Source organism: Urocitellus parryii, chromosome 11, assembly GCF_045843805.1.
Source record: "Urocitellus parryii isolate mUroPar1 chromosome 11, mUroPar1.hap1, whole genome shotgun sequence".
In the NCBI taxonomy this organism is placed as follows: domain Eukaryota; kingdom Metazoa; phylum Chordata; class Mammalia; order Rodentia; family Sciuridae; genus Urocitellus; species Urocitellus parryii.
This window is the reverse complement of record NC_135541.1, coordinates 105535112-105561212: the sequence shown is the minus strand read 5'-3', so window position 1 is coordinate 105561212 and position 26101 is coordinate 105535112. Positions and strand designations below refer to the sequence as shown.

At 40.2% G+C, this 26101-nt stretch overlaps 1 protein-coding gene across 5 annotated transcripts in view; it reads left to right on the top strand.

Moving 5' to 3' along the window:
* The window catches only part of Slc16a1 (solute carrier family 16 member 1), a 55885-nt gene that overhangs the window by 3279 nt on the left and 26505 nt on the right, over positions 1 to 26101 (top strand). For 2 of the 5 annotated variants that reach the window (XM_026394197.2, XM_026394198.2), the window contains exon 1: positions 20416 to 20726. The gene's annotated coding sequence lies outside the window, so the exon portion shown is untranslated. Of the gene's footprint in view, positions 1 to 3009; positions 3144 to 3299; positions 3335 to 20415; positions 20727 to 21330; positions 21416 to 26101 lie in introns of those variants that run through there. The other 3 variants (XM_026394199.2, XM_077791529.1, XM_026394201.2) reach the window with 3 other exon arrangements.

Genomic DNA, 26101 nt, shown 5'->3' with positions numbered 1-26101 from the left:
CCCTAACTGCGTCTGCAGCAATCTGTGCATATACAGCAGGATCATATTCAATTTGTTGCCGTTGACCCTCATAAGGTCCTTTTCCTAACAACATATCTAGATTTCTTTGAGGGTAACCAGCTGCTGCATTTCGCCTAGCTGTCTCCATGCAAAATTCCTCATTGGCAACCTTCCATAACAAATATTGTCCTCCATTTAGCACAGATTTACACATGCTAGCCCAATCTGCTGGCATCATGTCCAAGTTAGTAATGGACTCGACCATGCTTACCGTGAAGGGAGCTTGGGGACCATAGGTTGTTACAGCCTCCTTTAACTGCTTCACTGTTTTAAAATCTAAAGCATGGTGAATTCGCTGCCCTCCTGCCTGCTCAAGTACAGGGCATGCTAATCTTTGAGGTCCTGTCTCAGGATCCCACTTATCAACTACGGGGTTTGAGGGCCACTCAGCTGTCTCCATCGGTGGGGCCCTTGGTTGAATTACGCCCTCTGGTAATAAAACAGAGTTAGTAACAGCCTCTTGTTGTGGCCTTTTTCCTAATAACCCCTTTTCCTTTAAATTTTCTTCCTCTCTCTGACTAGCTCGAGAGACCTTCTCTTTTGCTTGATCTAAAATGTCTTTCTCCATGGTCTGAATCTCTAACAATTTACTTAACACCTTTTCCGTTTCTTTTTTACTAATTTCTATTCTTCTATAAAGATAACGCAACCCAATAAGATAACACAAAACAAAACCGCAACTGAATGAAACAAAAACGGAATAAAAATTAGCTGTATCAATTTTCTCTTCCACAGGGCTGACAAACTTCAAACCTTGAGCCAACCATTTTTCCCAGTTTGTCTGAGAAATTTCTAGGGATAGGCAGCTTGAAACAAAAACGAAATAAATCAAAACAAGAACACATTGTTTTTTGAAATGGTCACCCATTCTCTAGCCTTCCTCAGGGGCGAGCAATTTCACTTACCTCCAAGTTTCAGACGTTCAGCGTACGGACCACCAAATGCCAATGTCTCGGCTTGGCACAGAATCATGAGGCACTCACACTTTGTAGATTCAAACAGCAATTCTTCATTCCCGAACTCACACCGGCCTCCAACAAACACGTTCTGGTGAAATCTCCAATATGCCGCCACCCCCAAATCCTACTCCACGAGGCTTTTTCCAAATCCCATTTGAATCTCATGAGAACTCAACTGGAACAAGCAGCAGGAACACCCTAATCCCAGCAGCAATAATCTTCAACCTCCAGCTTCCCTAAAACCCCTATTGTCTTAAACTGGGAACACCCTAAACTTGTCTTAAACCAGGAATGCCTTAAACTCAAGGAGCGGGAAACTTCCTCAAACCTGATCAGCTCTAAACCCAGATCCGCCCTGGTCTTTGAGCAAGGTCACCTTACTAAAGCATACATGCAATGTCCCATCGAATGTCCTCTAAGCAGCATGGGGTACGCTGGCAAGGAAATTTAGATGCGTCATTCCTACTTGGCAATGGCCCTCAGCATGCTCGCCTAGTACAAGTGACACACTGGGTTTGGTCCTCGGCACCACATAAAAATGAAATAAAGATATTGTGTCCACCTACAACTAAAAAATGAATATTAAAAAATATACATAAATAAAAGGTATTGTACCCATCAATAGCTAAAAAAAAAAATCAATGAATGGCATATAAAGTTGGTTTTCTAGAAGTATTCTGAATAGTTTTTAGATAGAATTAAATACTCCAGTTCGGTTAATGTTTCAACTAGAGTTAACAAAAAGAAAGTATTTTGTTAAGAGTTTATTTGAGAGGCTGGGGTTGTGGCTCAGTGGTAGAGCACTTGCATCAAATGTGTGAAGCACTGGTTTTGATTCTCAGCACCACATATAAATAAAAAAACTTGTATCAGTAACTAAAGATTAAAAAAAAAAAGAATTTATTTGAAGCTGGGTGTAGTGGTACATACCTGTAATCCTAGCAATTTGGGAGGCTGAGGCAGGAGGATTGTTAATTCTAGGCCAGCAACTTATTTGAAGTTGTTGAATTCATTCTCAAATGTAGTTACGGATTACATGAAATCTTTTTTATGGGAGGCTAGTGATTTTTAAATTTTACTTTATTTATTCTTTCTTTCTTTCTTTTCTTTTTTTTTTTTTTTTTGAGATAGGATCTAAGTCACTGAGGTTGGATTTGAACTTGTGATTCTCCTGCCTCAGTCTCCCAAGTAGTTGGGATTAGAGCCACACACCACTACACCTAGCCCTTGGTTTTTAATAGGGAATGTAGGCATGAACAATATTGTAATAATTCATATGGCATTGGTTACACAGAAGTAAGTACCAAGTGATATGGAATGACAAACTGCGGGACTATCCTGGTTTGAGCAATAGGAAAGTGGAGTCGAAAAGATCTCTCCCAAATTTAATGTTTCAATTTAAACCAAAAGAATAAGGAGGATTTGGCAATGGAAAAGTGATGAGAAAAGAATTCCACAATGAGGGACTCGCACGTTCTCGTAGTTCGATGATGAATACCCACAGGATTACATGCCTAGTTATATAGCAGAAGTTGTAGAAAAAAACAACTTGTTCAAGGGACACTGTTTAACAAACAACTTAATTAGGACCATAGGTCATATTCTTAACCTTTCAGGACAGAGCTCACAATTTTCTCTTAAGGTAGACTTTCCTGACTCAAATAGTAGCTGAGCCAGTTATTTCTGTAGCCCATCAGGAATACCAACCAACCATGAGCTGGACTGATGTAAGAGATACCAATTTACAGCCTGTTTCAGAGCAAGCAAGAGGAGAACCAAAGAGCCCTAAATGGCTCTCATGCAGGAAGAGGGTGGGGCATAGTGGTAGAGGGGGAAGATTCTTTGGTGAAAGCCAAGCGCTAAAAGCAGCTGCCTGTGACATTTCCGTCAGCAGCCTTTCCTCCCTCCCTCATTGTGTATGAGACACACGTCAGATGTTCTGGTTTATGATTTCAGTTTCAGAGCACAAACGCTCTGAGATCCAAGCTCACATACTTCTCATTGTGGCCTGCTCATTAACTGGGTTCTAAAGCCCATCCAAGACTGACAACAATATTGGGACCCCTTTCTCCTACTCCAAAGGAAATGTGGAAACTTGTGGATTGGTTGAGCCTCAGATCTCAGGTGCCTAGTCTATCTTTGCTAGAAAGTGATGACGTACAGCCTACCAAATAGATACTGCACAGATGTCAGAACCATTTCAGAACACAAGGTCATGTGCAGCTATTGCCTTCCCCCATTGATATCAACACTAAAGATAATCTGTTCTCTTTCCTTTAGAAGACAGAGCAGAAGCTAACCCTTGGAGGTCTGAGGTAAGCACCACTGTCTCTGTTAGGTGGAGCAGACTAGGGAGGGTCAACTCTTTACTTTTTAGTGTTGTGTTTACTTCCCAAGCAAATAAAAGTAGAAAAATCTATTATTTATGGAGAAGATAATAAAAGAATGCTCTTAAAAAGCTTTTGCTTCTTTGATTAAAAGCACAGATCCTGATTTGACTGAGATATCAGTAAGTGAAAAGACATGGTTACACACTGATGAATCTTTAAAACTTTAAAAGTTCCTAATATTCTGATCATTTAAAATATGTTAAAGATTTCTGTTAAGTGTTGGTATTTGGAAGCTTCCAAAATGCTAGGTCATATTATTTCTCAGATTACTTCCACATATTATCTCATGTGATTATAAAAACTATTGTAAAAATAACATCAACAAATTTTAAGACCAGGGCTGGGGATGTGGCTCAAGCGGTAGCGCGCTCGCCTGGCATGCGTGCGGCCCGGGTTCGATCCTCAGCACCACATACCAACAAAGATGTTGTGTCCGCCGAGAACTAGAAAATAAATGTTGGAAAATTCTCTCTCTCTCTCTTCTCTCTCACTCTCTCTTAAAAAAAAAAATCTGCTTTATTTAAAAAACAAAAAATTTTAAGACCAAATTACAATGATGTTAACAACAATCTGGTTTTTTTTAAAATATTTTATTTACATTTTAGTTTTCGGCGGACACAACATCTTTGTTGGTATGTGGTGCTGAGGATCGAACCCGGGCTGCATGCATGCCAGGCGAGCGCGCTACCGCTGAGCCACATCCCCAGCCCCAACAATCTGGCTTTTAAAAAAATATTTATTTTTAGTTATAAGTGGGCACAATATCTTTATTTTATTATTATGTGGTGCTGAGGATCGAACCCAGGGCCTCACGAAAGCTAGGCGAGTGCTCTATCACTGAGCCATGGCCCCATCCCAACAATCTGTTTTAATCTAATTGGTAGCAGTGCCTGAGCACAAGAATGCTTTCTTTATAATTGAACAGCCACATTAAATGAGTTTTGTGTCAGAATTCTTTTTTTTTTAAATCCTCTATTGGTTCTTTCTTTATTCATTTTTATGTGGTAATGAGGATAGAACCCAGTGCCTTACATGTGCTAGGCAAGCACTCTATCACTGAGCTACAACCCCCACCCTCAGAATTCTTTTCTTTTTCATTTTTTATATGTTATTTTTAGATACACACGACAGTATTTTGCCATATTATACATATGTGGAGTATAACTTCCCATTCTTATGGCTGCATATGATGTGGAGTTATACCTGTTATGCCTTTATATATGAACATAGGAAAGTTAAATCTGATTCATTCTACTGTCTTTCCTATTCCCATCCTCCCTTCCCTTCATTCCCCTTTGTCTAATCAATGAGCTTCTATCCACCCCCCTTATTGTGTTAGCATTTGCATATCAGAGAGAACCAGAATTCTTTTTATAACCAAGTATTAGATCCAATTTTGGATGATTTGAATAATGGGTAGGCTTTGGAAGGAGCATGTTAAAAGTTCATATCATAGTTTCTTAGTCCACATTATTTCTCAAGCCACATAAGTGTATGTCTGAGGTAGTAACTACATTTTTTTTTCATGCATGCTATGCAAGTGCTCTACTACTGAGCTTCATTCCCCCATCCCATAACTGTTTAGTTTTATTTTTTGCATTTTTTTGGTATTAGGTATTTGACCCACTGAGCCACATCCCAGCCAGTGTTTTATTCTTTTTGAGACAGGGTCTTGCTGAGCTGCTTAGGTCCTTGCTGAGTTGCTGAGGCTGGCTTTGAACTCATGATTCTCCTGCCTCAGCCTCCCAAGCTGCTGGGATCACAGGCATGTGTCACCATGCCTGGCTATATGTAGCTTCTTTGTTTTTTAGCTTTTGGCAAATGCTAATTCAAAAACTGGAAGAAAAGCCATGTTCCTATGTTATCTAAATTACTTCTTTTCAGGGTGGGGATGTAGATCAATGGCAGAGTGCTTGAGGCCCAGAGTTTAATCCGGAACACTGAAATAAAAAACAAAACAACAACAAAACAATCAACAAAAGAACTCCCAAAACTTCTTTTCTCTGTTAGAGTTAGAACACTGTTGCCAGCTACTACATTATACATAAGTAGGAAGGATTAAATTATTTCTAACCCATTCTTTAGTGTGAATATTCTGATTCATCTGACATGCAAACTCTCCTCTTTTTTTGTCCTTGTTGTATGTAGAACGCTCAATCATTTTCAGTTTTAAAAAAAAATCACCACAGATGCTTAAAATAAAATAGCTCTCTCCCTCTCTATAGAATGTCTGCCCCTCTCCCCAGGTAGTCATGATACCACTTAAAAATTATTTTAAAACATCCAAATAAAAATACAAAGAAGAAAATAAATGTTATCCTATGGGTATAACTCCATTACTGAGAGAGGAACCTCCTTAACATTTGAAGTTATAATCTTTTGTTATTACAGGGTATGTGTGTGTGTGTGTGTGTGTGTGAGTTTCTGGGAATTTAACCCAGAAGTGGTCTACCACTGAGCTATATCCTTAGTCCTTTTTTTTTTTTTTTTAAGAGAGAGAGAGATAATTTTTTAATATTTATGTTTTAGTTTTTCGGTGGACACAACATCTTTGTTTGTATGTGGTGCTGAGGATAGAACCCAGGCTGCACGCATGCCAGGAGAGCACGCTACCACTTGAGCCACATCCCCAGCCCTCCTTAGTCCTTTTTTTAGTTGGTGATAGTGTCTCACTAAACTGCTGAGGCTGGCCTTGAATTAGCAATCCTCAGGCCTCAGCCTCTCAAATTATTGGGATTACAGGCCTGTGCCACCACACCAGGCATATTAGCATTTTAAAACAATTTTAAAAATGGTTCATTAGAATTGTATGTAATAGCAGAATTTGTTGTGGATCAAACCCAGGGTCTCCCACATAGTAGTGCTCTACCCCTGAGCTACATCCTAGGCCCCTAATATTACTTTTTTTTTTTTTTTTAATACCTGGGATTGAACCCAGGGATGCTTAACCACTGAGCCACATTTTCAGCCCTTTCTATTTTTTATTTTGAGACAGGGTCTCACTAAATAGCTTTGGGCCTTGCTAAATTGCTCAGATTGGCTTTGAATGTATGGGACAGCCTCAATCTCCTGAGCTGCTGGGAATCCAAGTGTGCGCCACCGCATCTATCTCTCATATCTGTGGTCATAATTTTATGCATTTTTTTCTTTAAAAAACAAAATTGTTGACTGGGCATGGTGGCACACACCTATAATCCCAGCAATTTGGGAGGCTCAGGCAAGAGGATTATGAGTTTGAAGCCAGCTGGGCAATTTAGCCAGACTCTATCTCAAAATGAAAAAAGATTGGGGATATGGGGATATAGCTCAGTGGTAGAGTGCCCTCGGTTCAGGATGGTGCCACAAAAAAAAAAAAAAAAAAAAAAAAAAAAGTCATCACTTCGCTTTTAGTGTTTTAAAACCTGAATTACTTACAACACATCAAAAACATTTTCTTTATACTCTTTTAAAGCATGATTACTTTTTTTTTTTTTTTTTTTTTTGGTACCAAGGAGAATTGACCTAAAGACACTTTACCATTGAGTTACATCCCCAGGTCCTTTTTTAAAAAAATCTTTATTTTATTTATTTATTTTTATGTGGTGCCGAGGATTGAATCCAGTGCCTGATGCATGAGAGGCAAGCACTCTACCACTGAGCTACAACCCCAGCACCCCCAGTCCTTTTTATTTTTATTTTGAAATAGGGTCTAAATTGCATAGGTCCTCCCTAAATTTAGAAGGTTGACTTTGAACTTGATATCCTTCTGATTTAGCCATTTAGTCTCCTGAGTAGCTGGGATTATAGGTGTGTACCACCTTGCTGAGATATTTTGGTTTTCAAATGCAAAACCTTTCAGTTTTAAGGCTCTATTCTGGTGTACTTTTCCCATCCATATTTAGGTAAAAACTGAATTGGGGAACTGATTGCAATATAGATTCTCAGGAGTTTCCCAGAAAAACAAATAAAAACAACCAGATAAGTGGTTTTACATTGAGCAACTCTATGTAAAGTGTTACAACAGTGTCTGGCACAGAGGACATGCCTTATTAGCTGCTATTTATCATCATCATTATTATCCTGACACCTACCACTTTGAAATAATCAACAAGTTATTTATTAGTCATATGCATATATCTATACAAATCAGGTTGTAAGAAATTTAGTGATGCTTTAAGATGTGTGTGTGTGTGTGTGTGTGTGTGTATGTGTATTTTTTTTTTTTTTTTTGTACAAGGTATTGGACGCAGCGGTACTTTATCACTGAGCCATATCCCCAGCCCCTTTCTTTCTTTTTTAAAAAATATTTATTTTTTAGAAGTAGTTTCGCACAATACCTTTATTTTGTATATTTATTTTTATGTGGTACTGAAGATTGAACCCAGGGCCTCACATGTGCTAGACAAGAGCTCTACCACTGAGCCACAAACCCAGCCCTCCCTTTCTTTCTTTCTTTCTTTCTTTTTTTTTTTTTTTTTTTTGAGAAAAAAATCTTTTAAGTTGCTAAGGGTCTCACTAAATTGCTGAGGCTGGCCTCAAACTTGTGATCCTCCTGCCTCAGCCTCCGAAGTCTCTAGGATTACAGGTGTGCACCAAGGCACAATGATACATTTTGATGAAGAAAAAATAGAAAATCAAAAATTTACAGAAAAAAAATTCAGTTTCCTATCATAATGTCCTTTGCCAGTTCAACCAGAGCCCTGCATCAAAGGTTGAGAAAAGTTCATAGCAAATTGTTTTTCAAATAAATTAAAAACAGAAACCACTAATATGTAAGATAGTAAATGAAATTAATTACACAGTAATATAATGTATTGCTTTTCAACAATTCTGGTGTCTCATTAACTGGACCAAACTCCACATTTTTATTTTTGTTTGTTTGTTTAAGAAAAAGAAAAAAAGAAGTTTCACTGCTTTGCTAGCAAAGGAGAAACACAGGACTCTTGTCCCAGGGGCTATGTCCACAGGTATTTTGAATGTAGAATCAAGGTTCCCAGGGAAATTAGACATTTGAATGAGAGCCTATCCTATGGAGGAACCAATTTCCTTTAAAAATTTTTTTCCCACCAAAGAGGATAGAATGCCAATAGGGAGAGGCCAGGAGAAAGACTGAAAAACTAGCTGCTTAGAGACTAGCTTCATGGGAATGTCTTTAGCTCAGCCTTTACCTATGAGTGCTTCCATCCCTGAATGCCTTTGTTTTGGTATATCTTCTAATCTACAAAACAAAGGGAGGAGGAGTAAAAGGAATTAAACTACAATTGTACAGGATATTCAATAAGTGGAAAATAGTCTTTGGCTGAATTGAAATTGTCTTGCAATCACTTTGAAAAGGAGTGAGTAAAAATCTTGAAAAGAAAACAAACTCCTAGTCAAGATTATCTCAGAAAGGTTAGTGTCCCTAATTGGCAGGAAGTCATACCAAGCATTAACACAAAATTTAAATTTCCTGCCAAGGGACTGGGGTTGTAGCTCAGTGGTGGAGCGCTTGCCTAGCATGTGTGAGGCACTGGGTTGAATCCTCAGCCCCACATAAAAATAAATAAATAAAAATGAAGGTATTGTGTCCATACACAACTAAAAATAAATTTTAAAAAATTCCTGCCCAATATAGACAGAAAATCCATTTTGTGGACATTAAGCCTTTTTCTTTCTTTTTTAACAAGTGAAAAGAATACATGAAATTTATTTCGTCCCTAGGATATGGCTGCAGTAGACTTTAATACTACCTTAAAATACATAATTTTCTCCCTCACCCCAACTTTCTCTTCGATGAAGAAAAAAGAAGAAATTTGCTTTGCTAATCTGAGGAAAAGTTTTTCATATAAAGAATGTACAAGATCACAGAATGTTTATATGATTATCTTATACTCAATGTGTAATTTCTAAATTCTGTGGCTTTTGCTTTTTATTTTTTTGGTACTGGGGATTGAACCCAGGGGTGCTTAACCACTGAGCCAAATGAAGACCTTTCTATACTTTATTTTGAGACAGGGTCTTGCTAAGCTGCTTAGGGCCTCAGTAAATTTCTGAGGTTGGCCTTGAACTTGCAATCTTCCGGCCTTACCCCTAGGAATTCCTAGGATTACAGGTGTGCATCACCATGCCCAACTTGGCTTCTTAATAGTAGACAATATATTAGGAATTTGGAATAACTGAATTTTAAAGTACAAAGACCGCATAGATTTTTGCTTGAAGTCCTTATTACTTAAGCAAATTCACTAACAGCCTTGAGGAATGTTTCCATGGATTGATGAGGTTTATAAATATGTAATGTTAAAAAAAATAAAGAAAGAGATGTACATATAGAGGAGATAGTTCAAAACACCAAATTTAATTTGCAAGCCCATGCTTTTCCCCAAGTAATCATGAGCCCTGGGAAGGAATTAGGAAATGAAACATATTATAAATAATTTGGATTTGGAGGTGGCTTCGCTAAGCAATTTATTAGAGTAAAATAACTGTCAAAAGAAACTCGTTGGCAAATATAATAACTATGAAACCTTATTAATTCACATTAATTAGTAAGAAAGTTAAATGGGAGTAAGGATTGGAATTCTATAACAGAATTCAATAACAGATCCTTTGAATCTCCTCCTTCCCCCCATCAAACTAAGGATCTCACACATGCTAGTCAAGTCCTCAAGCTCAGAGCTCCACACATCCCAGACTTGGGAAAAAATGCCTTCTAGGAAGAAGAATCAGCATGTACAAAGGCTGAGGGCTCAGGGTTGGAAATATTAAATACTCTTGCATTTTCCTGATTAGCATCCTCTTAATTCCCATCTTATACTCTCTGGACTCTGAACAAATTAATAAAAATAGCTTAGCATTTGAGAACACAAGCTGAGTTAAGTGTACTTAAGTTTAAATCTCAGCTTTATAGTATTTATGAGTAAAAAATTACTCAATTTATGATTAAACATAAGTTTAGTGACCTACCTGTAAGCTTTGGGAGAGGGAATGGGATTGCCACAGGATCTTGGTAGAAAGCCTGCAACATTATGGTTGCAGTGACTGAGAGTTTCCTCAGTAACTAAGTCCATGCCTCTCATTCCACTGGATTCTCTTAAGTGATCCTGGTAGTCATTACAGCCTGATTCATGTACTCCTATGTTATGGTGAAAGCACATTTGGGCCGTTAAGGCCTGTGGTCTCACCTGGGCTGATCAAACAAGTGACTAGTGAAACAGAGAGGTTCTGCATGATAGAGTTAGAAGGCTCCCAGATTGACTAATCTTTTAATTGAAAATAGGAGTAAAAACCTATTATCCAGCCTGCCTGGGCCTGATGGAGCATGAGATGAAGGCCAAACCTAGTCCTCTATTTGGTTGCCCATCTGTAATTTACGGTTTTATGCCTCCCATTGGCCTCTTGAATGGCATGTAATTTCTCCAGATTCTAGTTCCTGCTGTGGCTAGTTTAAATGAGACAAAAGTAATGAAATCTATGTACACGAGGGATTTAGGGGGTGATGAAAACAGTCACTCTAGGAGAATGTATTCTGAGCTTGGTGACTATACTTTTGGCTTTGGGATAACTCAGTAGACCGGCTATCCTGGGGGTAAGTAGCAAAGGGTATTCCATTAGGACAAGATTTCCCAGTTTCTTTCTTGCTATTAAATTAGATGTGGTAAGACAGTGGGAGGTATGTGACATCAATCTGTAAGACTTTAAAAATTCCTCAGCCTGAGACTATGACTTCTAATACACTGGAGAAAAAAGAACTTGCCCCTTTGGCTGTGGAGTCTGGGGCTGAAGATTTTAAGTGGGCTCAGAGTGGTAGAAATGCCCGTAATCCCCACTACTCTAAGGAGGCTGAAGCAGGAGGATGGCGAGTTGGGGGCCAACCTGGGCAACTTAAAGAAAATAAAAAATAAAAAGGGTAGCTCAATGGTAGAACACTTGCCTAACGAGTGCAAGACCCTGTGTTCAATTCCTGGTACTGAAGAAAAAAGAGAAAGATAAAGTTGGCCAGTTCAGTCACTGTGGCCATGATGACCACAATGAACTCATGGATCTAGGATCGGGAAAAATTATGAATGAAGCTGCAAGGAAATTGTCCTTAAAACTTGAACCCTAATTTGTGAAAGGTGACAACGGCAGGCAAGTCTCCACATAGGGACAGGACTGCTAACTCTATGAGTATGACCTTGGTTCTGAGATTAACTTTTCCTTAGAGACCTTTCATAAATCATTATGGGCACCATGAGAACTTGGGGAAGCATTTGTTCTTTTTCCCCCTTCTCAGTACTGGGGCCTTCCCAGCATCCAGGGCTGCTCTACCATAGAGTTCCATCCCTAACTCTTTTTTAAAAAATTATGAGACAGGATCTCACTAAATATCCTAGGCTTGCCTTGTACTTGCCATCCTTCTGCCTCAGGCTCCGGGGTAGCTGGTATTATAGGCATGAGCCACCATGCCTGGCTCTGCCTAGTTCATAAAGACTGGCAGCAACCTCACAGGAACAGACTTCCCACCTACCTACCTGTTCATTCCTCATTTCTAACCCTCACACAATTTCTTATTATTGTTAGTTCTTCTTTTACATTAATTAAAAACAAAGTGTTAGTTTTATGGATTTTAGTTTCTTTTCAATCACTGAATAATGCATTATATAGACATGTCAAGCAAACTTGGACTATAGATTGTGCTGTATGGGGAAGTGTTTCATGCAGAACTTCTCAGCCTTTGAATGTGGATGTCTACAAGGGTATGGATTCTCCTCACACTGCTTACCATTCCTTATTATATTATACTGGGCTCATTAATTTTTTCCTAGTCCTTGAAGGTTTTTCAGTTTGAATCTTGATTTAGATTAAGTTCAGGAATAAGTAGAGTGATACTCAGATGAAAAGACTTACAAAACATGAATGTTTACCTTCATTCTTAGTTCTCCAGGAATAGATTACTAATTGTGGCAGGGACCATTTCCCTGTATGGGTGAGGAGGGTCCTCAACAGTACTTAACTTCTCTAAATACACACCTTTTTTAGGTGAGCCACCTTCCAACTGTTCCACATTCCAAGTTTTTCCGTGTGAGCATTCTCTTCTTTGAGCAATAATGAGAACATCTACCTTATTTAGGGAAACTGTTATAATGTATCCACAGTGGTATGTCATTATTAAATGACCCCCCCACACAAAAAAACCCATTTTAGAGTACAACAGGCATAACATCTGAATTCAACACTTGTTCAAAAGGTAGGGCAGGGAAGTCTTTATTTATATTCAGCTCAGAGTAGGTTTGATAACCCCTGAACTTGTAATGTGTAGTGCAGGGCCTCCCGGCAGATTTGGGACTCTTAGAAGTAATCTCAAATTGAGTTCTATGCTTTATGCTGAGTGACCTGAAATAAAGGTGTTGAAAAAAAACATGTCCTAATATCCTTACCTACAACTTAGTTGCCTAGAGACACATAACTGCTCCAAATTCAGATATGTATTGGTTAATTTCCCATAGTGCACCTTCTGATTTCAAAGGCAGCTTTCATAATCATTGCTTAGTTCATTTTCTTTTTCTTTTTGTCCTAGGGGTTGAACCCAGGGGTACTTTACTATTGGGCTATATGCCCAGCCCTTTTTATTTCCAATGTTGAGACAGGGTCTCACTAAGTGGCTTAGTGTCTTGTGAAGTTGCTGAGGCTGACTTTGAACTTGCACTCTTCCTGACTCAGCTTTTGGAGTCATTGGGATGATAGGCATGAGCCACCACACCTGGCAAGTTTGTTTAGCTCTACCAAGGGTCTTTCTAAGTCAAGAGGGCCTCAAACTCTTTGCATTTGTCTCCTATGGTTTTAGTAGTTACAAATGACAATTCTATTCATTTATTTTTGGTGAAAACTAAATGATGACTGTTTCTTTTTCTTTTTTTTTAAATACTGGGGATTGAACCCAGGAGTACTTAACCACTGAACCACATCCCCAACCACACTCCCCCAGATTTTTTCCACAGATACATGACTTTTAATTACTTGTTCCAAACTGAGTGAAGAAATTATACAGATCAGCTAAACAGAAAGGCTGTGGCCTGTAGGTAACAATCCTGGTTGTTTGTTGAGTGCTACCTGCACTGAGCACATTCAGGTTTTCAATATTTTGAGTTTACAATAACAGTAGATACATCTCTGCTGCTGCATTATAAAGTTGCTTTATAACTGATGGGAAGGAAAGATAGGAACCCTAGCACCTGTGAGGCTCTGGATTCCATCCCCCCCCCCCCATTTTCCACATCCAAATTGAGGAGAAATACAATTTGGCTATTTTGGCCTTTTGTGTTTGGGAGCTTGTGATTTCAGAGATCTCAACACACAGCCAGCCAGCTCCATTCCTTGGGGCTCAAGGTGAGGAACCCGGCCCTTTTAAAAATATTTTTTATTTAGAAACAGGACTCACTAAGTTGCTTCAGGCCTCAATAAGTTGCAGATTCTGGCTTTGAACTCATGAGATTCTCCTGCCTCTGCCTCTTGAGCTGCTGGGATTACAGTCATGTACCACCATGATGATTCTTTTTTTGTAGGGGGTGTATCATAGATTGAACTCAGGAGCACTCAACCACTGAGACATACCCCAGCCCTATTTTGTATTTTATTTAGAGACAGGGTCTCACTGAGTTGCTTGGCACCTCGATTTTGCTGAGGCTGGCTTTGAACTTGCAATCCTCCTGCCTCAGCCCCCTGAGCTGCTGGGATTTCAGGTTTGTACCACCATGCCCGGCTATGATGACTATTTCTTAATGATTCCAGATAATACTGACAATATTATATGATCTTGGGAAGATACTTAATTTCTCTGTATCTGTTTATAAAATGGGATTATAGCAGTATCTAGTTTACAGCATCTTTGTGAGGAGTTAATGAGTCAATACATACAAAGTACTTAGAATGAAGCCTGGCATGCAGGCATATGTGTGTATGTCTGTATGTATGCTTGTGTAGATTAGATAGAGATATACATAATTGAACCCAGGGGTACCTTACCTCTGAGTACATCCCCATTCCTTTTTTTCTTTTTAGATATACATAACAGTAGAGTATGTTTTTTTTTTTTAAATGCAACTTTATTGAATCTGTTTTTAAATTTTTTTTTAGAGAGAGAGAGGAGAGAGAGAGAGAGAGAGAGAGAGAGAATTTTAATATTTATTTTTTAGTTCTTGGCAGACGCAACATCTTTGTTTGTATGTGGTGCTGAGGATCGAACCCGGGCCGCACGCATGCCAGGCGAGCGTGCTACCACTTGAGCCAAATCTCCAGCTCCGTAGAGTATGTTTTGATGTATTATACATACATGGCCCATTTCCTTTTTATTTTTTAAGACAGGATCTTGCTAACCTGCTTCGGGTCTAAGTTATTGAGGCTGACCTTGAACTTGCAATCCTTTTGCCTCAGATTCCTGAATCATGGGGATTACAGGTGTGTGCCACTGCATCCAACTAATGCTGGCAAATATTAAGTATTCCATAAATCTTAGCTGTCATCAAATTATTGTTTTTATTAATCTGCACTCATTACATCTGCCTAAAAATACTTTACTATAGGCAGGAAGGAAGAGAAGGACGAAGGGAGGAAGGAAAAAAGATGCTCAAGGTTAGGACTTCATTAGTCAGAGTAAAGGAAGGAAAAGGTTTAGTATAGAAGGAATGCTTGCAAGGGAAGATCCTAAACAGTGGCGTAGGTAACCAAAAGCATAGGCCAACTCTGCCTTGTGCTGCCTGAGACAAGGAGTGGGAGAAAAGCCATATGAAATCACAGAACAGAGTGAGGTGATGGGAACTGAAATGCAATAACGAGAGGATTGGGTGATCTGGGTGAAAACAAACTGAATTAGAGGATAAATAGGTCAAAAAGGAATATTCTCTTGGGCTGGGGTTGTGGCTCGGCCCTGGGTTTGATCCGTAGCACCACATAAAAATAAATAAAATGTATTGTGTTTAACCACAACTAAAAAATATTAAAAACAAAATTTAAAAAAGAAATATTCCCAAGTACTTGTTTTCTATATAGAATGTCTTGCTGCCCTTAAAGTCTTAATCATTACACTTTATTATAATTTTTTAAAATTTTGTCCTTAAATCTAAATTAATTTTAGAAAATTATAAGGAAACAATGTAAATGTCCCATACTATCAATATTTTAAAATATAGGCTATAGCTCAGAGGTATAGGATTTGTCTAGCATGTGTGAGGCCCTGAGCACCACACACACACACACACACACACACACACACACACACTAGAAAATAGTATTATAAATCCCTGAAAAACTTGCTTATATGTATGTGTATAAAAAAAATCCTCAAAGATCTAAAGAAGCAGGAAAACAAATCCTTGGCCACCAAAATTACCAAACACACAAAAAAAACAGTGGTCAGAAATAATAATTTTGGACTAATTTGTCAGGGTGAAAAAAATTTTCTTGTAAGAAATTTGTTTTCTATCAAACTGTTTTAACCAAGTTATCTCATGTTAGCAGGAAGCCAGAGAAGTAACTGATTAGGATGCCGAACTGGTGGAGGCTAGAGATAAGTGAAGTGTCAAAAAAAGGAGTAAGAAGAGCTGAGGAGAAATGGGGAGAGGTCAGAGAGGCTTGGAGCACATCTTACCAACCCTGAGTTTATTCTTCAAAAAATGGCAAATTCTTCACAGATCCAGACTTAGTCCTTGGCAAATAGCAGGGCTACACTTGAAATCTAACAGGAAATTAAATGAAGATGCTCTGAACGAGTGGGTTCACAACTTTAAAGAATGTTTTTGGGACTGGCATTATCTCATTTTTTCTAGGTGTCTTGCAATAGCATACATGGTTCAAAACCAAATTAGATGTTGCCTATTAAATCGTTACAAATTATGACATGGTATTCTTTTATTATTTATTTATTTGTTTGTTTGTTTATAGTTATAAATGGACACAATGCCTTTATTTTATTTTTATGTGGTGCTGAGGATCAAACTCAGTGCCTCCCTCACACTAGGCAAGTGCTCTGCCACTGACCTACAGACCTAGCCCTGATGGGGTGTTCTTAATTGATTAAATATTGTATCAAAAAGAATCCTTTCCTGTACTGTTTTTCTTTTTTTTTCTTTTTGTTTTGGACTGGGGATTGAACCTAGGGGTACTTAACCACTGAGCCACATCCCAACCCTTTATTATATTATTTATTTATTAAAAATTTTTTTTCAGTTGTAAATGGACACTATACCTTTATTTTCTTTATTCATTTTTAACGTGGTGCTGAGGATCAAAACCAGTGGCTCACACGTTAGGCAACCGCTCTACCATTGAGCTACAACCCCAGTCTCTGTATTTTTTGAGACAAATATAAAATATAAAAATGTAAAATATAACAATATATTTTATTTGCTGAGTTACTTAGGGCCTTGCTAAACTGCTGAGGCTGGCTTTGCACTCAATATCCTCCTGCCTCAACCTCCTAAGCCTCTGGGACTACAGGCATGCGCCACAACGTGGGCCTGGCTCCTGTATTATTTTTTTATTAGTGAAATGGGACTAGCAATCTTCTCCTTCCTATATCACAAGGGATAGAATTGAGGGTATGCAAATTAAGTAGTTCCAGATTTCCAGAGAAAACACAATGTAGTTTTATTTTTCCTTTCCAGATGAAGCAACTAAGCAACTTACTTAACTTGAAGAACACCTATATTGATAGTTTTCACGTCTTGCCATTTGCATTTCTCACACAGGCAATAATTTTTTAAGTTATATAACTCCTATTTTGAAATCTTTTCATTTTGCTCACTTAATAAATTTACAAACTCACCCAGTCTATCAACCTTAAGACAGACCTGTCCTGGGAATTTTGCTATAAACCTAGAAGTCACTAGGAAGCACCATGCCTTCTGTTTTTTATGGGCATTTTTCTTCAATTGTTTACTTTAACATCTTCTCTGGATTCGATGCAATGATTTCCATGGTGTAATGTGTTGGTCTTTTGGGTGGTTTTTAAAATTGAGAGTTTAACCCAGGGGCCACTACTGAGCTACATACCAGGTTCTTTGTATTTTTGAGACAGGGTCTCACTAAGTTGCTCAGGGTTGGCCTTGAATTTGCGATCCTCCTGTCTCAACCTCCCAAACTGCTGGGATTACAGGTGTGCAACACTAGGCCCTGCTCACGTAATGCTTTTATCTTAAATACTGTACTTGGTACACTAAGAAAAACCTGGAGCTTCGAAATCTATTTGGTTCTTCTGATCATGCTATTCATTAGATGGCAAGCTTTAGAAAGGTCTTTTAGACCTTTATTAGACGTTAATTTCCATTTCTATAAAATGGCAGTAGGGGTGGGAGATGTTTTTTTTTTAAATATTTATTTTTTGGTTACACACGATACCTTTATTTTGTTTATTTAATTTTATGTGGTGCTGAGGATCAAACCCAGGGCCTCGCGCATGCTAGGTGAGCACTCTACCGCTGAGCCACAACCTCAGCCTGGGAGATAATCTTTATCCTCTTCACAGACTTAAATTTCTGATCCTATACTTCCTAGTTTATTTCTTCAATGTCTCATGGCTTAACTCAGGAAGAAAATCTTCCTGAAGAGCAAGGATTTTACCTACATTATTTTATCATTTTTGCTAACTTGTGCCACCCATTTACTACTTTTCAGTTCCCTTTTATGCACTTTATAATATTAATACATAAACAATATTAATTCATAAACTATAATAATGTTAATTCATAAATACTTGTAGAACACTTTCCAAGGATTACCAATCACTTTTGCAAATACTATCTCATTATCATAACAGTTCAGGCTCATAGGTGTTACCTCTTCAGTTTACTTTGGGGAATGAAGCGTAGATAAGCCCAGTGAATTAATTGTATAGATAGTAGTTATGGAATCAGGTCTTCTGGTTCCAAAGTCTACACTCTTTTCACAACACCAAGTCCTAAAGATCCAGGTTTTGTAGGGTGTGAGGTGTCAACAATTTTTGTGGTTATTTCAAAAGCAGGAATATAAATTTATAGTATAAAACAGTATGATTCTGTGAGCACATTGTTAGGGCCCTTCTCAGAGCCTTGGAAAAAGTTTATTCAAGTGAGGGCCTTTAGGGTTAATCTCTAGGATTAAGTTAAATGGAAATCTGCTTTTTTTTTTTTTTTTTTTTGCAATGCAGGAGATGGGAACCCAGGGCCTCACTTGCTAGGCAAGCATCTCACCAGATTTTCAAGATGAAAAGAAAAATGAAGGGCTGAAGATGTAGCTGAGGGGTAGGGTACTTGTCTAGCATGCTCTCATTTGATTCCCAGCACCACTGAAAATAAAAAGGTTGAAATAAATATTAATTTTATTATCATAAAACCTTTTGAGGTAGGAATTATTCTTGTTGTATGGAGTGGAAAATGAGTAGCAGAAAGATAAAATGACTTGCCTAAGGGTACAGAGCTGGGAACCGACAAGTATCAAAGCTGGAACTCAAAAGGAGATCTGACTGTCAGGTCCTTGCTGTGCATCTACCACACTATGCTGCTCTGTAAACCTTTTACATTTCCTGGGAATAATTTTATCACTTCTCATTATATTCCATAATGGGAATAAATTCACAGTTGAATCAGTCTCCTGTTGTGTCTACCTAACTATCTGAATGCTTGCTGCCACCCTAACAATCTTAAAATACTGCTGTTCTAGCCAGGTTTCCCAATGACCTGAAGTGCCTTATCTTCTCTGCATTTATCAAATGTAAAAAGCAAAATAGCTCACAATCAGTACTTGGCATGGATTCCATACGGTCTTCTAGTAACATGTTGAAGTCTTAGCAAAAACTTTTCTGCAGTAGGAAGAGGCAAGAGTGGGCGAAAAAAAGCAAAGGGGACCTCATCAACCAATCTCTACTTCTCTTCTTCGTTTGCAAAACAAAAACTGTAATACTTACCTCAAAGGGTCTTGAAAATTGAGTGTGGGTTGGGAGAGGAGGGAGGAAAACAAGAGAGGATGGGCAAGGTTCTGCTATGAAGCAAGTGCTAAACAAAAGTCGATTGATTTGTGTCCCAAAACTTGAAAACCCTCTCCAGGCAGAGACCTCTTCTCATACTTTTTTGGTATTTTCCAAGGGTCCTAGAAATTTAGGCACTTGTTACTTTACTTGATCACTTCAATGGACACACTCTGATGTCTGGACTTGGTCAAGAATGTAAAATGGCACTTATAACAAAAGTAAGGTCTGTCGTCTGACTCCAAATTCTGGATACTTCCTAGCTCTGTGACTTCCTGAAAGTTACTTAACCTCTCTGAGTTTCAGGTCCCTTATTTATAAAATGTTCGTAGCTGCACCTACCCCAGAGGGTTGCGAGGATTACTCAAATAATTCAGGTGCATTGCTTAACAGATAATCTGCCCCTCAATACGGTGAGCTGTAATTCTATCCAGTCCCAAACATCATGTTCATAAAAACGTGCTCCTCTCCGCATCCGAGGGACACGCCCTATCCCACTGGCCAGTCTCCCCACCCTCTGACCGCTCTCTTAACCGACTGGTGACACCCACCGTTCATCAAACGCCACAGCCCGGGCAACGTGGTCAGGGAGATTCCTAAATTCTCTCACCCAAACTTCCTCCGAGCCTAGGAAGTCGGTTCTCTGTGTTGCCATTTGAGAGAGGAAATAGGCCCAGGGAGGCTGACTTCCCCGAGGTCACCGCGCTCAAGTGCCAGGCCCGCAGGGAGCCAGGCGCACGCGGTCCACAGCCCGGGCGTCTTCCCGGGTCCGAGCTGCAGCGCGTCCATTCAAACGCTGCCCAGTCCTCCTCTTCCCGTCCCCATCGCGGGCCCACCGCCCCTCACGCTCCGGGTCGGGCCCCCAGGAGGCTGTCCCCCTCTTCTCAGGCAGAAATCGACACAGAGAGGCCGGGCTGGGATCCCGGACCTGCGGAGGTGCGCGCCAGCCCCTCAAGTCGCGGAAGGAGCGCGGCAGCCGGCGCCGCGCCTCAGAGCCGGGACGCAGCGCGCGGGTCTGGCCGGGCCGCGAGTCACGTGGCGGGGAGGGGGCGCCGGCGCGCGGGCGGGCGAGCGGGCACGCGCGGCCGTGAGCGTTGGAGGCGCGAGTTACAGTTCGGAGTATGTATGGCGGGGAGGGGGCGGCGGCCGCGCAGGCCGACTCCGCCCCCTGTGCGCATGCTCCGGCCCCCGCGGGTTATAAGGCAGCAGCGCCAACCCGGCCAGACAAAGTGGCGAGCTGCGACGTGACTACCCTGCCGCGTGGGTGCTAGGGCGAGAGAACCGGGCGGCGGGAGAGCGACGCGAGCCGGACCTGGGGCCCGGAGGAACTCCAGCTCGAGCCGCCGCGTCACGCACAGCTCGGCGCCGCGAGCCCGGCACATAACGGTTAGTTAGGTCACGGCGAGCGGCGCTCGGCGCGTCCCCCGCGGTGCCCTGGCTGTGGGGTTGGGGTCGGGGTGCCCCCCGGCGTCGGGAACCTTCCTCGGGGCGGGGGGAGGAAGGTGGCGTGACTGAGGGCATCGTACCTGCGTGGTCTTGCTGAAGGGGACCTGGAGGTGCTGGGGACTGCGTCTTCCAGCCGATCCACGGGCCCCGTGGTCAGGTGTCGGCCACTGACCTGACCGAAGAGTCGAGTCATGGTGCCCGGTGACCTTGGGGAGTCGCTTCCCCTCTGGCCCTCTGTAGGCTCCCGGAGAGATGCTTTGATTTAGAAAAGGGGCGACCTGGGGCCGATTCACGTGGTCCCTCCGGACTCTCCCGCCGCCTTCTGGTCCCAGGGAAGGGACTCGGGGCGGGAGTTATTTTGGACTCGTGGCATGCCCGCCCCAACCTTCTCAGCCTGCCAGCCCTTGTCCCACCTGGTGACTTGAGACTGGTGTGAGGAGCTGCATTGCCCACAGCCAAGGCTGGACTGCAGGGTTCGAATGGAGCGCACAGGGCTGGCCAGCCCGCCACCTTCGGGACTGCTGCTGGCGGGGGCTCTTTGTCGTTCAACCTGTGGCTTCCGAGAGGCGCCCTCTATAGCGCCCTCCGCCCTGGGGACTTTAGGCGGCCCAGTGGAGATGACTCTCAAGGTTAGCGTTATCTTGGGACGGATGCACACTTTTTGTTTCTTCAACTACATCCTTTCTTTTTCCGCATTCATTTTAACATTGCATTTCTTTGTCGTGACATATTTGGTGGAACAAGAAGCAGTTGCAAAAACTACTTGGTAATCACTGTAAAGCAGGAAACACGTGTTATTACTCCAGTTTTTTCCCCCCTGGGTTTCCAGTGGCTGATTGCAAACTGGTTGTCGCTTAATAGTAAAACCTTTACAAGCTACTTTATTTGCCATAACTAGTTTCGAAATCGTTTTTTTGAAAATTCTGCTTTCGAAATAAAACGTGTACAGTTAAGCTCCCTGATAAGAGCGTGGGACTGGTAACTACTGGCATTTCGCGATAGCATGAACTCTGAATTGTGTGAATGTAAATAGGAATTAAGCCATTCGTAATTTCTATCTCAGTTCCCAGCCCCACGAGGTTGAAACAGACTGTGTATTCAGTTTTAGTTGTTAAATAAACCCATAAATCCAAATCTTATACCCTGGGGTACAGCTTTGCCTTCAGGATACCATAGAAAATGATGAAGAATTCAAGGCATCTAACAGGTAATGAAAGATTTTTTTTAATTTAAGCCAAAAATTGAATAGTAATTCATTCTCTGTTTAAATAGAGGCTGTTGCATCAGATTGCTGTAACCCTTACTAAATCTGCCCAAATAATCTGAGGAGCATTTTGTGACTAAAGATTTGGCTGTAAGCTTAACATAATAGGCTGTAACATCCCTAAACAGTTATTAATAAGGTAAAAAAGATCACACCACCTTAGCATGAAACCAACTGATCAGTGTTTGATAGTTTACATGTCTTTTCACCTTTTAAATATTGGAGCATATAATATTAGCTCCAAAAAGGGTCCGATTTCCTTTATTTTATACATACAGAAACTAAAGCTGGAGAGGTTAAGAGACCTAACATTTTGTGTCTGAAAACTTGTTAATGGATGGGAGAAAACTGTCTTTGACTCCTGTTTTGTCAGTTTAGCACTCCTGAATTTTCTCTAAAATTGTAAATATAGATACTTACTATCTTAAGCTAAAACTATATTTTTAGAGTAATAACTTATCTACTTCTTTTTTGAAAAAGTTTCAAGTTGTAGATGGACACAATACCTTTATTTTAATGCAGTGCTGAGGACTGAACCTAGTGAGTGCTTCACCTAGCCCTAGGCAAGCGCTCTAATCACTGAGCCACAATCCCCCAGCTCCATAATTTATCTCCTTTTTAGGTTCTGCATACCCATTCTGTTTCCAGTTTTCTTCATAATATAGGTTCCTGTGCAGATTCAGATCCCTGTGTAAATGCCTAAATGGATGACTGTTTTTGTTGCAGATGAAGATTAGGAAGATGGAACTTGGAAAATAGTCTAGAAACTTGTGAATTTCATAATTCAGCAATTTGTTATTGGCTCTCAGGCATAAGGAGAGACTTATAAATCTCAGCATTTGCCCTCCTGGAGTTTATAATCTAGCTGGGAAAACAGATAAATATATAAATTACCACAGCAAGTATTCTGAACACATATTGTTATGATAGGGGAAGTACAGGTTTCTATGGGAGCTAGTACTGTGTTGTGTAGCTGTGAGAGCATCCAACTTAGTAGAGAAGCAACCTGAAACTTGAAATATGAATAGGAGCAAGGCAGGAAAGGGAGTTGAGGATAAGCAAAAAAAAGCATTTCAGATATGAGTGGTGCAGCTATAGAATACAAGTGTAGTGCAAGAGCTCACCAAAGCTAAAGCATAAAGAGGGGTCAGAGAACATGAGAAGACAATGGAGAGCCTTAAATCATTTAAAGGAATTGGTTAAAATTCCTTTAAATGATTTAAAGGAATCATTTAAAGGAAGTTTAAATTATTAACAAAAAAGTTTGAGGGGCTGGGATTGTGGCTCAGCGGTGGAGTGCTCGCCTAGCACTGGCGGGGCCCCGGTTCGATCCTCAGCACCACATAAAAATAAAAGGCATTGTGTTGTGTCCATCTACACCTAAAAAAAAAAAAAGAGTTTGAAAGAGCACTCTGTGTGAAGGTGATGGAAAGCATTTTTTAAGGATTTTAGGGGATGTGGGGATAGCCTGATCATATTTTGCATTATAGGGGCATTTTTCTGGATCCATGTGGAAAGCCAGTTAAAGGGGAATGGTGATGAAGTAGATGGACAGTAGTGGGAGGATGGAAGAGAAAGGTAAACAGGATTTGGTGGTGGACCAGTTGTAGAGACTGGGGAAACCAAAGGAGTTAAGTCACCCAGGTTTCTAACTTGAGCAAATAAATGAGTTCATTGTCTTCGTCTAACCTTTGGGGCGCTAAGTGGTTGTGTGACCCCGAAGGCTGCTCAGTTTTATAAAACTTGGGGACAAAATTTAAAGCAATTCCTATTCTCTGCATTTGTTGATGACACTGAGAGTGGAGTTTTTCTTTGGTATCTTCAAAACACAAACAATTGAGCCATTAATGTTTCATCTTCACCGCATCTACTTTCCTCATCCCCTTCGTATTGTGAAGCAAATCTATGTAAGTATTTCATCTAAATGTTTCAGAGTATCTCTCTGAAAGAGGATTTATTTTTTGGTAGATCTGGGTATTGAACTGGGGTGCTTTACCATTGAGCTACATCCTTAGCCTTTTTTGTTCTTTATTTTGAGAAAGGATCTCATTACATTGCCCAGGCAAGTCTTAAACTGTCTTCCTGCCTCAGCCTCCCAAGTTGCTATGATTAAAGGTGTGTACCACTGCTCCCATCAAAAGATGAGTCTTGTTTTTTGGTTTTTGTTTTGTTTTGGTTCTGGGAATTGAACCCAGGGTGCTTTACTACTGAGCTACATCCTTTTTTCTTTTGTGTTTTGAGACAGGGTCTTGCAAAATTGCTTAGGGCTTCACTAAATTACTGAGGCTGGCCTCAGATTTGTGATCTTTCTGCCTCAGCCTCTTGAGTACCTGGAATTACAGGTGTAAACCACTGTGCCTGGTTCCCCATCCCTTTTTTAATTCTGAGATAGTGTCTTACTAAATTGTTGAAGCAGACCTAAAACTTGTGATCCTCCTGCCTCAGCCTCCGGAGTCACTGAGGTTTCAGACATGTGTCAGTGTGCCTGGCTGTTTTTTTTCCCCCCCTCCCTATTCTTAAGTTGTTTAAGTTGTTTTCAGATAATTTTCTGGCTTAATTTGGGATCCAAACAAGGTCTCGCATTACACTGGTTTGGCATGTCTCTTTAAGTCTTAACCTGTAGATTCTTCCTCATTTACCTTATAATTTATTTGTTGAAGGAAATAGGTCATTTTTTCCTCTAGTTTCCCTTGTTCTGGATTTTGATGATCATGTCCCTCTGGTATAGTTTTAACCTGTCCTAGTTTAGCATGTCCCTTTATCCCTTGTATTTTCTACAAATTGGTAGTGAGATTGAAAACTTGGAGCAAATTTAGATTGATTCAGGTTTGATTTCTGGTTGAGGGTCTGGGAAGAGAGGGTAAATACAATTCATAGGTAGTGGTGTATACTTCAGGGAGGCATAAGATATTTGATTGTTCCTCTTTCTGCTTTATTAAACATATTTCATAATTTTGCTAGTGGTTTGCAAATGTAAGTAATTTGACCATTTTTTTAATGTTTATTTTTTAGTTGTAGCTAGACACAATATCTTTATTTATTTATCTTTATGTGGTGCTGAGGATCAAACCCAGGGCCTTGCACATGCTAGGCAAGCACTCTACCACTGAGCCACAACCCTAGCCTGCATTTCTTAATTTATTAACCAGAATACTCACATAAAAGAGAAACTACAATTTAAATAGGAAGGGCAAGTTTTTATGTTTTAATACTATGTGGTTAAAAAAATACTATATGGTATATGATTGAAACACTATCTTTGGGGACAATGTATTTAATTTCTTTCTTTTTGTAGATAGACAGTATACTTTTATTTATTTTTATGTGGTGCTGAAGTTCAAACCCAGTAGCTCACACATGCCAGGCAAGCGCTCTGCAACTAAGCTACAGCCCAGCCCCCTGGACAATGTATTTAAATGTAATAAGGTACATCTTTAAGAAGCTACTGCTTTAAGTTGGTAAAATGTTTTTAGTGCATTTGAAACTTGGAGTTTCAAATGACCTTCTTTGGAATTTTTTGGGGGAGGTACCAGGAATTTAACTCAGGGGTACTGGACCACTGAGCCACATCCCAGCCCTATTTTGTATTTTATTTAGAGATAGGGTCTTACAAAGTTGCTTAGCGCCTCACTGTTGCTGAGACTGTCTTTGAACTTGTCATCCTCCTGTCTCAGCCTCCTGAGCTGCTGGGATTACAGGCATGTGCCACTGCATCCAACTGGAATGTTTTAAAATTATGCTCTTGCTAGGTCTGGTGGTACATGCCTGTAATCCCAGCAATCTGGAGGCTGAGTCAGGAGGATTGCATGTTTGAGGCCAGCTTCAGCAGTTTAGTGAGGCTCTAAGCAGTTTAGTGAGACCTTGTCTCAAAATAAAAAAAAAATAAAAGGACTGAGGATGTAGTTCAGTGGTAAAGGGCCCTGGGTTCAATCCCCAGGAACAAAAAGAAAAGAAAATCAGCTCGTAAATTGATAGTGTTTCTATTGTTCATCTCTGCCCTTTCTTGGAGTTTATCTGTTTCCCAAGCTTTAGGGCTTTTGTTGGGAAATAC